This window comes from Amblyraja radiata, chromosome 37, assembly GCF_010909765.2.
Source record: "Amblyraja radiata isolate CabotCenter1 chromosome 37, sAmbRad1.1.pri, whole genome shotgun sequence".
Taxonomy (NCBI): domain Eukaryota; kingdom Metazoa; phylum Chordata; class Chondrichthyes; order Rajiformes; family Rajidae; genus Amblyraja; species Amblyraja radiata.
Genome location: NC_045992.1, coordinates 18,135,889 through 18,146,800, shown reverse-complemented (window position 1 = coordinate 18,146,800; position 10,912 = coordinate 18,135,889). Strand labels below are relative to the sequence as shown.

Sequence of the window (10,912 nt, the reverse complement as noted above, 5' to 3'; positions counted from 1 at the left end):
AATAATCTTATATGTTTCAATAAGATCTCCTCTCATCGTTCTAAATTCCAGAGTATTCAAGCCCAGCCGCTCGCATCAATCAACATATGACAGTCCCGCCATCCCTGAAATCAACCTTGTGAAACTACGCCACATTCCCTCAATAGCAAGAATAGACAATAGACAATAGGTGCAGCAGGCCATACGGCCACTCGAGCCAGCACCGCCATTCAATGTGATCAAGTTTGGAGACCAAAACTGCACACAATACTCCAGGTGCGGTCTCACTGGTGCCCCGTACAACTGCAGAAGGACCTATTTGCTCACTTGCTCAAATCCTTTTATTATGAAAGCCAACTTCATTCGCTTTCGCATTCTTCACCGCCTGCTGTACCTGTATGCTTACTTTCAGTGACTGATGAACAAGGACCCCAGATCATGTTGTACTTCCTCTTTTCCCAATTTGACACCATTTAGATAATAATCTAACTTCCTGTTTTCGCCATCAAAGTGTATAACCTCATATTTATCCACATTAAACTGCATCTGCCATGCATCTGCACACTCACCCAACCTGTCCATTCGCCCTGCATCCTCATACCATCCTCCTCACAGTTCACAATGCCTTCCAGCTTTGTGTAATCTGCAAATTTCCTAATGTTACTTTTAATCCCTTCATCCAAATAATCAAAATATACTGTAAACAGCTGCGGTCCCAGCACCTAGCCTTGCGGTAACCCACTGCCTGTTATTCTGAAAGGGACCCGTTAATTCCTACCCTTTGTTTCCTGTCTGCCAACCACTTTTCTATCCATGTCAGCACCCTACCACCAATACAGTGTGCTCTAATTTTGCCCAGTATTCTCCTATGTGGGACCTTATCAAATGCTTATGACAATTAAATACTCTTGACTCGACTCTCTGGAAAAGAATGGAAGGGTACGGACCAAAACGGGTAAATCCTATTGGCGTAGAAGACGTCACTGTCGCCATGGACATGCTGGGCCATGAGGGCCCGTATCTGTGGTGAACGTTTCCATATTTATTTATTTGAATCTAATGTCGGGGGGCTGTTTGTTCCGAGATGTGCGAGGAAATTACGAAGCATCCAAAGCTTTAAAACTGGTGCTGATAAGGGAGGGAGCGATGATGTTAAGAGCCATTTATTGAAATCCGGTCCTGGGCCGTAAGGAACTGATGGCGAGGCAGTGAGACACGCTATCGGAGGGAGAACTCCCTTCATCGGAGACTTTAAACCGGGCAGTGAAGTTTCTGTGCCAGTGATCTTAAGTGTCTGCATACTGACGATTACAAGGCCATTTGAAGATACTGGATCAGTCAAAGTCAAAGTCAAAGTAGCCTTTATTGTCATTCAGACCTTGCGGTCTGAACGAAATTTTGTTGCCTTGCAGTCCTACATATAGTACCAAAATGACAAAAACACACAATAAACACAAATTAACATCCACCACAATGAGCTCACCAGGCACCTCCTCATTGTGATGGAAGTCAAAAGTCTTAAGTATTTGTCTCATCCCTTCTTGTTCTCCATCTGCGCCGAGGCGATCCAGGCTTCAGATGTTGTGACCCCGCCGGGTTATGGTAAGTAATGTCAGTCCCGCTGCTGAATCCGAGCTCCGCGAACGGGCCGGTTCAGCTCCGCGGCCCAGTGTGGTCGAAGCTGCGGAAGCTGCCGCCCTCCAGTCCAGCGGACGTAGCTGTTGTTGCGCAAGCTCTGGAGAACAGGTCCGCAACCTGTGACCTGCGAGCTCCCGACACTGGGCCCGCGGTCGGGTCGGGTGGCCGCTGTTGCCGGAACACTGCCCGATCTCCGAGGCCAGGTCGCCGCTGCCGCTGCCGCTGCCCCAGCTCCGAGGCCAGGTCGCCGCTACCGCTGCCCCAGCACCGAGGCCGGGTGGCCGCTGCCGCTGCCCCATCACCGAGGCCAGGTCGCCGCTGCCGCTGCCCCAGCTCCGAGGCCAGGTCGCCGCTGCTGCTGCCCCAGCTCCGAGGCCAGGTCACCGCTGCTGCTGCCCCAGCTCCGAGGCCAGGTCGCCGCTACCGCTGCACCAGCTCCGAGGCCAGGTCGCCGCTGCCGCTGCCCCAGCTCCGAGGCCAGGTCGCCGCTGCCGCTTCCCCATCACCGAGGCCAGGTCACCGCTGCTGCTGCCCCAGCTCCGAGGCCAGGTCGCCGCTGCCGCTGCCCCAGCTCCGAGACCAGGTCGCCGCTGCCGCTGCCCCAACTCCGAGGCCAGGTCGCCGCTGCCGCTGCCCCATCACCGAGGCCAGGTCGCCGCTGCCGCTGCCCCAGCTCCGAGGCCAGGTCGCCGCTGCCGCAGCCCCAGCGCCGAGGCCGGGTGGCCGCTGCCGCTGCCGCTGCCCCAGCTCCGAGGCCAGGTCGCCGCTGCCGCTGCCCCAGCTCCGAGGTCAGGTCGCCGCTGCCGCTGCCCCAGCTCCGAGGCCAGGTCGCCGCTGCCGTTGCCCCAGCACCGAGGCCGGGTGGCGGCTGCCGCTGCCGCTTCCCCAGCTCCGAGGCCGGGTGGCCGCTGCTGTCGGAACACCGCATTCCGGAGTCGGACCGCTGCCGCTGGAACGCTGCCCCAGCTCCGCGGCCGCCAGCTCCGCCATTAGGCCTCGGCGGAGACGGATACGGGGGATACGACAAGAAACCTCGCATCCCCCCCCCAAAGGAAGAGACCAAAAACATGTTTCTCCCCCCACCCACACACATACACAACCTAACAAACCAAAGACCAACCAAAACAGGACAAAAGTACAACAACAAAAAAGAAAAAAACAGACGGACTGCAGGCATCTTGGTGCAGTGTGTATCAGTGTGGATCAAATCAATTATATCAAATGCATGCGGATCCTTACATTGAAATCAAAAGAGGTTAAAAATAGTCGAATTTATGCAGGCACTACAGGGCAGCTGGTAAATCATACTTATGGGTGCTGGCGATAGCGCGCTGGGAAGGAATCACCAGATATAGAAGGGGTCCGTGGTGAACGTGCCAGACAGATATTTGAAAGCCGGGGTGCTGAGAGAGATGACAGCAATTATTGTGTGTAGGATGGAACTGCAGATGCTGGCTTACACCGAAGAGAGACACAAAATGCTGGAGTAACTATGGAGCGTCAGGCAGCATCTCTGGAGAAAAGGAATAGGCGACGTTTCGGATCGAGACCGTTCTTCAGACTGATGTCCATGGATGTGGGTAACTAGAGGTATTAAAAGTTACGGGACAAAGCAGAGATTACTCTGATGACCAAAGAGCCCACAATGGTCCATTGTTGGCTGAGGAAGAGGTGAAAACGAAGGGATAAGAACAGTGAAACTATCAAAACGACTGGGGTGGGGGAGGGACGGAGGGAGAGAGAGGGAATGCAAGGGTTACCTGAAATTAGAGACATCAACTATCATACTTGCTGTGTTCTTAGGAATTACTTTAGATTTATTTAAGATGTTTCATTATTAGAGCAGGGGTTCCCAACGTTTTTCGTCCCGTTTACCCCTGTCAACATTTCGTAAGTAAACTTACCCTCACCCTGATTTGTTCAATAATTGAGTTTACACTTCTACCACAATAAAGCAACCGGCAAAGGGGAAATTTTAAACTGTTTTTTTTACTGTTTTTAAACATTATTATTTGAAGTTCTAGAATCGACAAATTTACCCCCGGGGGTCACTTCCCACAAGTGTATCAGGGTCAGAGGAGCCTCACGGTTCTCCAAGCCAGGATGTCACGATTCAGCTCTCTCTGACTTTTGTCAATCTGCATTTGGAGTCTTGCATTCAATTCTGCTCTTCCTATTACAGGAAGGGTGTGGAGGCTTCGGAGAGGGTGCAGAAGAGGTTTAACAGAATGAAAACCTCCATGCCATGCATGGGATAGGGCCCAGTAGCTACAAAGTGAGGCTTGACAGACTGGAATTGTTTTCTCTGGTTCATCAGAAATTGAGACCAGAGGTATATAAAGTTTTGAGAGATATAGACAGGGTAGACTTGAGAATCTTTATCCCAGGGTGGAAATCTCAATCACTTGAGGCCATAGGTTTAACGTGAGAGCGGTAAAATTTAAAGGAGATGTATGGGATGGAGAGAGGTGGGTGCCTGGAATGCGCTGCTAGGACTTATGGTGGAAGCAGATACGATAGTGGCATTTAAGAATATTTCAAATATGCACTGCATGAAATGGAAATGGGGGGGGGGGGGGGGGGGTAGAGATCACAGGTAGGCAAGTACATTAGATTAAAGATGATTAAAGATGATAGTCACAAAAAGCTGAAGTAACACAGCGGGACAGGCAGCATCGCTGGAGAGAATGAATGGGTGACGTTTCGGGTTGACACCCTTCTTCAGAGTAGATTACATTAATTTGGCATTATGTTATACACTGATATTGTGGGCCGAAGGGCCTGGTTCTCATGTATTATGTTAATTCGGAATATTCAATAAACCGATTAATTCAGCAAAAGCATATTTGAAGCTGTCACCATTTATAAACAAAGATGTGCAAAATACGCCTTGGAATTCCACGAAAATGTTCTCCCTGTCGGGGAATTGAACCCCGGTCTCCCGCGTGACAGGCGGGGATACTAACCACTATACTAACGAGGAACCACCATACGTTTATAATTGTGAAGCAGCATAATATATGTAGGTGGAAGGGGAGGGCGAAGGAAAAGGAGAAGGAGAAGTGGATGCGAGTCGAAGAGGAAAGTGGGGAAAAGTGTTGATTGTGGGTTAGTTACATAACGCTGCAGAATTTCATGTTAATAGCCTTAGAATTTCTTTGACCAAAAACCTGCAACTTTCAGACATTCATTTCTCACTGTTTGACTTGTGTGCTCTCGGCTTCTTCCGCGATCCGGTCACTTATTCAAGTACATGCTCGTGTTGAATTATTTAATAAAGAGGCGCTTTCATTTTCTAAACGCATGTGACCGGAACTGCGAGTCGTATTCTGTATTTGCTGTTACAAGCAACAGCGGGACTGTGCTCGCCGATGGAATAGCGTGGCCTGCCTTCTGTATGGTTTACACCGAGTGCCGAAGATAGACACAAAAAGCTGGAGTAACGCAGCGAGAGTAACTCTGGAGAGAAGGAATGGGTGACTGAGTGGGGAAGCTGAAGGAACGTCGCCCATTCCTTCTCTCCAGAGATACTGCCTATCCCACTGAGTTATTGCAGCTTTTTGTGTCTATCTTCGGTTTAAACCAGCGTCTATAGTTCTTCCTTACACCCAGTGCCATCAGCTACCTGTCTATTTCACCGTGGACTCTCTCTCCTCACTCTCCCTCCACTCCGACATAGACTTCCTTCCGAACAAAAACCCTTCGGCCCACTATTTCCATGCCGACCAGATATTGCACGCCCACTCGCATCCTATTTCCCGTCACCTGCCCCGCAGACTACTACCGTTCGGTGATTATCAGAGATATCCCCCTTGGTCTACCCATTCCCCGCTCCCCCACTCTCTCTGCTACTGAACATCAACGTGTTTATCTCTGTATCAAAGTTGCAATGAAGAACACAGGAGCTGAACCATTGGCTCCACCATTTCCTGTTCTACACCATGGGGAGATGTTATGAGGAGAAAGCAGGAGAATGGGGTTAGGAGGGAGAGATCGATCAGCCGTGATCGAATGGCGGAGTTGACTTGATGGGCCGAATGGCCGGATTCTACTCCTATCACTTATGACCAGAACGCAGCTTCATGCAGCAGAGAATATTATGAATTAATTGGTCAACGGCCGAGCACAACGAGGACCATGACGTCACCCACGGATTCTCCAATAAAACTCATAAAATGATGCAATGAAGCGAAGCGTTTGTTGAAATAGGAATTTCCCCTAATGAAACGAAATATGTGTTGTGCACGCGTGTGAACGGACGGTATTTTCTCAAAAGTATCCATTGATAGAGGATAGTTTCGATCCTTCGACCTCTAGGTTAAGGGACAGCACGCTTCCGCTGCGCCACTTTGCTCTGACAGAAACATTGTTAGCGTGTGTGCACCTTTTTGCAAGCTTTGCTTCATTTTCTCGTGTACCCACTTGAATCAGCAGGAAATGCAACGCCTGAAAGTTCGTTCAAACATTGTCTGTTTGAATGACAATAAAAGACATTCTATTTTATTCTATCTTCCATTTTTTATCCATCTTACTTTCTTTATTTCTTACTCTCTGCCCCATCCCGTTGTTATAACTGTGCTGCCTGTCCCGTTCGGATACACCGTTGCAGAGGTTTTCACAATGAATTTTAAATTATTTAAATTGTCCCGACCCAGCAGCCCTGTTGCTGAATATTTTGTTTATCTTGCTCTGAGTCTCTCCCACATTCATTCGGGCCGATCTTCCGATCACACTTCAATGTAAAAGCAGCGGGTACCGACTGAGCTGCAGCCGAGGATTCACCCACACCCGGCTGTTTATTTTGTCCAATCCCCAGATCCCATTAATTTCCCAACCCCGTCAATGCGATTAACTGAATATCAGATTCCTTCAGTGTTGAAGGGCCAGCAGATCACGTTGACTCTTTGCGGAACTTATCCGGTGCCTTCACACGTTCATTTCAAGCGCAACACATCCGTCTACCGGGTTTCACACTTGGCGACCTAACGGCTGCTGTAAACTCCGGAGCAACAGGTAGTGACAATGTGCAGCAGCGGAGTACCGCAGGACCCAGGGAATCTGCCGGCTAAAGAGTGACGGCCATCAGCAAAACTGTTCTCCCGGCTGAGACTCGCCCGTTATACCCCCGGAGATAGACACAAAATGAATTGAATTGAATGAATTGAATAAATTTTAATAGACAAGTGTGTATACATACAAAGAATTCGCCTGGTACACAAATTTACTGGGGAAACTCAGCGGATGTTTGCTTTGTTCGCCTTGTTGCTTTGTTCGCTAGTAACAACACGATATACAAAAGACAATTAAGAATAAAAGCTGGAGTAACTTAGTCTATCCAGTCTTTCTTCATATGAAAGTCCTGCCATCCCAGGAATCAGTCTGGTGAACCTTCTCTGCACTCCCTCTATGGCAAGAATGGCTTTCCTCAGATTAGGAGACCAAAACAATGACTGGTGTACCATGACACCCAGGTCTCGTTGCATCTCCCTCATCCAGATCATTAATATATATTGTAAATAGCTGGGGTCCCAGCACTGAACCTTGCGGTACCACACTAGTCACTGCCTGCCATTCTGAAAATGACCCGTTTAATCCTACTCTTTGCTTCCTGTCTTCCTCGCATTAATCCACAACTTCCCGGTCTCCGTTCATGTCTGCAGTTAATCAGTATCGCGCAATTTATTTCGATAACATTCTTCATCATGGGAACCTCGAGCAAGCACGGTGTCTCTTCAATCTTACGAACCAACCCATCTATGTTTATGCCCAAGCCATTTACAATATATCAGACATGATCGCGCACCCAGCACAGACCCGTGCAGAATAACAGACCGACAACCAGACAAAATATGATCGCCCACTCATGACTTTAGACAAGTTACTCCGGCATTTACCTTCCTATTGGTTTTATCATAACCAGTATGCAGCCACCCCATATTGCAGGAATGCTAACATCGTTTATAGATTGTTGACAGATGTTAAAAAAAAGCATCGAATAATTCCATAACTACCTGCTCGAGTGCTTCTTTGGGTACTTTACCAAGTCTGGCTGTGCATCACGTTTTAGAGTCCTGGACAGTTTCAATCCCACAATCTCTCGAGCTATCTTTTAACGTGCCAATTGTCTTGAGCGCCGTGCTTTCCTTGCACTAACAATTCCCATCACTGATGTATAGTTGTTCCAGCCCCTTGCCTTTCAAAAAACTGGTGTATTGCTTTGCCATTTACCTTCGTCGTAATAATTTCTGAAAAATAATATTCCACCACTTACCCGGAACTCCAATGAACGCAATTATTACGTACAGTATTTTCTCGACATCGCGGTATGTGCTCAGCATTTCTGCAGTAAAAGATGTAAACAGTTATGTGACAGGATAAACCTCCAGCAAAGTTTCCGTTTACACTTCTCTAGTGTTTTTATACAGCCACGAGTCTCCACTGGGACGTGGCAATGACATCAGTTATAAATAGGCATCCGTTGAACCGGGTGTACAGATGACGACACCCGTGGGGAGCACCCGCAGGCCAGCCTATGTTTAGCTCTGACAGTGAAGTTAGAAACTCGGAAACTCGGATCCCGGTGATTGGAGAAACAGTGGGATGGCATTGTTCCCGCAATGCAGCGATTGTTTCAAACACCATCACGTCATCCATCCATCCATCCCACTGTTTATCTGTTTGGGTTGTTTTTTTTAAAAATTTATTTCGCTCTGCGACTGAATTGACCACTTCTCTCCGCCGTTCTCTCTCTAGTTTGCTCGGCATGAACACAGTATTAATAGCAGGAAAACATTCCGCGGATAAGGAGGCTTTATTATCTGGTGGATGGCACTGTAGATTTATAAAGGTAGATTCACAAAGACACACAACTCAGAAACTGGCCCTTCTTCCAACTCGTCCGATCCGATCAAGATGTCTCAAATAATCTGGTCTCTTTTGTTTCACACGTATCCATCTAAACCATTCATGTTTATGCATCTGTCCTAATGTCGTTTTAATGCGGTATGTGTCCCTCTCTCAAATACTTCTTCTGGCAGCTCATTCCACATGCCCACCACTCATTAAAACGTTGCACCTCAAATTATCTTAAATCTTGCCACTCTCACTTTAAATTGATGCCCTCCAGTATTTGATTCCCCTACCCTGGGAAAAAGATTCCATTCTTTCACCATAACTATTTTCCTCATAATTTAATAAGATTGCCCATCAACCTCCTGCACTTCATGGATTAACACCTGGCGCGCATCCCCGGGCTCAGACGTTTGATTCCCAAAAGCAACTGCGCAAATCTTGTCTGCGCTCTTTTCAGCTTCACGGCAACTTTACTCAGCTGGGTGTCCAATACTGCACAAAATACAACAGGTGCGGTCCTTCAATGTCTTGTACAACTGCATCGTAAGGTTGCACTTCTGTATACAACTCCCTAAATAATCGCCAATGCACCAAAATACTTTTTAACCAGCCTATCTATCTACGGCATCACTTTAGTGAAACTATGTACTTGTCGGTGATAAGGAAAACAAACAGCAGTGGACGCAACACCAATCGGTCAAGCACTCCACATGTCACAGACAGAAAATGTATTCCACACAAGCGAGCTGCATCACAAATTAGTTGAGGAACAGCGCCGCCCCTTACCGCAAGAGTTTGCAGAGCATTGAGAATATCTTCCAATATATCGCACAGACCCGAATCCCCAACATTGACTCCATCTATATTTCACCGTACTGGGAAGATGCAAATACCATAATTCGGGGTCCTTCCAACAGCTTGGTCTTTCGCTGCTACCGTCGCGCAGAACATATAAATGCTTAAAAGCTCGTAACACCAGACTCAGAACACCTTCTTCCAATCTGTTATCAGCTTCTGCGTTAAACAGGTACTTTGGATCCGTCTTCACTAAGGAGGACACAAACAATCTTCCAGATGTACTTGTGGCCAGAGGATCTGGGATGACGGGAGAACTTAAGGAAAGACACAGTATGCAGGAAATTGTGTGTTGGGACTAATGGGACTGAAGGCTGATAAATGCACAGGCCTGATGGTCTGCATCCAAGGGCACTAACTTGGTTCTACAAATCGGGGACGCATTGGTGATCATTTTCCAATGTTCTATAGATTCAGGATCAGTTCCTGTGGATTGGAGGGTAGCTGATGTAAACCCTCGTTTAAAAAAAGGCGGGAGAGAGATAACAGTAAATCATATACACAATAGACACAATGTGCAGGAATAGGCCATTCAAAACCTCGAGCCAGCACCGCATTTCAATGTGATCATGGCCGATAATCCACACTCAGTACCCCGTTCCTGCCTTCTCCTCATATCCCCTGACTACGCTATTTTTAAGAGCCCTATCTAGCTCTCTCTTGAATATAGCCAGAGAACGGGCCACCACCGCCCTCTGATGCATTGAATTCCACAGACTCCCAACTCTCGGTGTGGAAAAAGTTTCCAAATGGCTTACCCCCTTATTCCTATACTGTGGCCCCTGGTTCTGGACTCCCACAACATCGGGAACACGTTTCCTGCCTCTAGCGTGACCAAACCCTTAATAATCGTATATGTTTCAATGAGATCTCCACTCATCTTTCTGAATCCAGAGTGTACAAATCCAGCTGCTCCATTCTCCCAGCATATGACAGTCCCGCCATCCCGGGAATTAAGCTTGTGAACCTACACTGCACTTCCTCTATAGTAAGAATGTCATTCCTCCAATTAGGGGGACCAAAACTGCACACAATACGCCAGGTGTGGCCTCAGTAGGGCCCTGTGCAACAGCAGAAGGACCTATTTGCTCCTATACTCAACCACTCTTGTTTTGAAGGTCAACATGCCATTCGCTTTCTTCACTGCCTACTACACCTGCATGCTTACTTCCATAGATTGATGAACAAGGACCCCCCAGATCTCGATGTGCCTCCGCATTTTTCCAATTTGACCCAATTTAGATAATAATCTTCCTTCCTGTTTTTGCTCTCAAATTGGATATTCACACATTTATCCACATTAAACTGCATCTGCCATGCATCTGCCCACTCGCCCAACCTATCCAAATCACCCTGAATTCTCATAGCTTCATCCTCACAGTTCACACTTGCCACCGAGCTTTGTGTCATCTGCAAATTTGCTCATGTTACTTTGAATCCCTTCATCTAAATCATTGATGTATATTGTAAATAGCTGCGGTCCCAGCACCGAGCCTTGCGGTACCCCACTAGTCACTGTCTGCCATTCCGAAAGGGACCCGTTAATTCCTACTCTTTGTTTCCTGTCTGCCAAACAATTTTCAATCCA

At 47.7% G+C, this 10,912-nt stretch overlaps 1 non-coding gene across 1 annotated transcript; it reads right to left on the bottom strand.

The window, feature by feature from the left end:
• Nucleotides 1-4,528: 4,528 nt before the first annotated feature.
• On the bottom strand, nucleotides 4,529-4,600 carry trnad-guc. Its single transcript has one exon. It is a non-coding gene; the product is annotated as a tRNA-Asp (tRNA).
• Nucleotides 4,601-10,912: the final 6,312 nt, after the last annotated feature.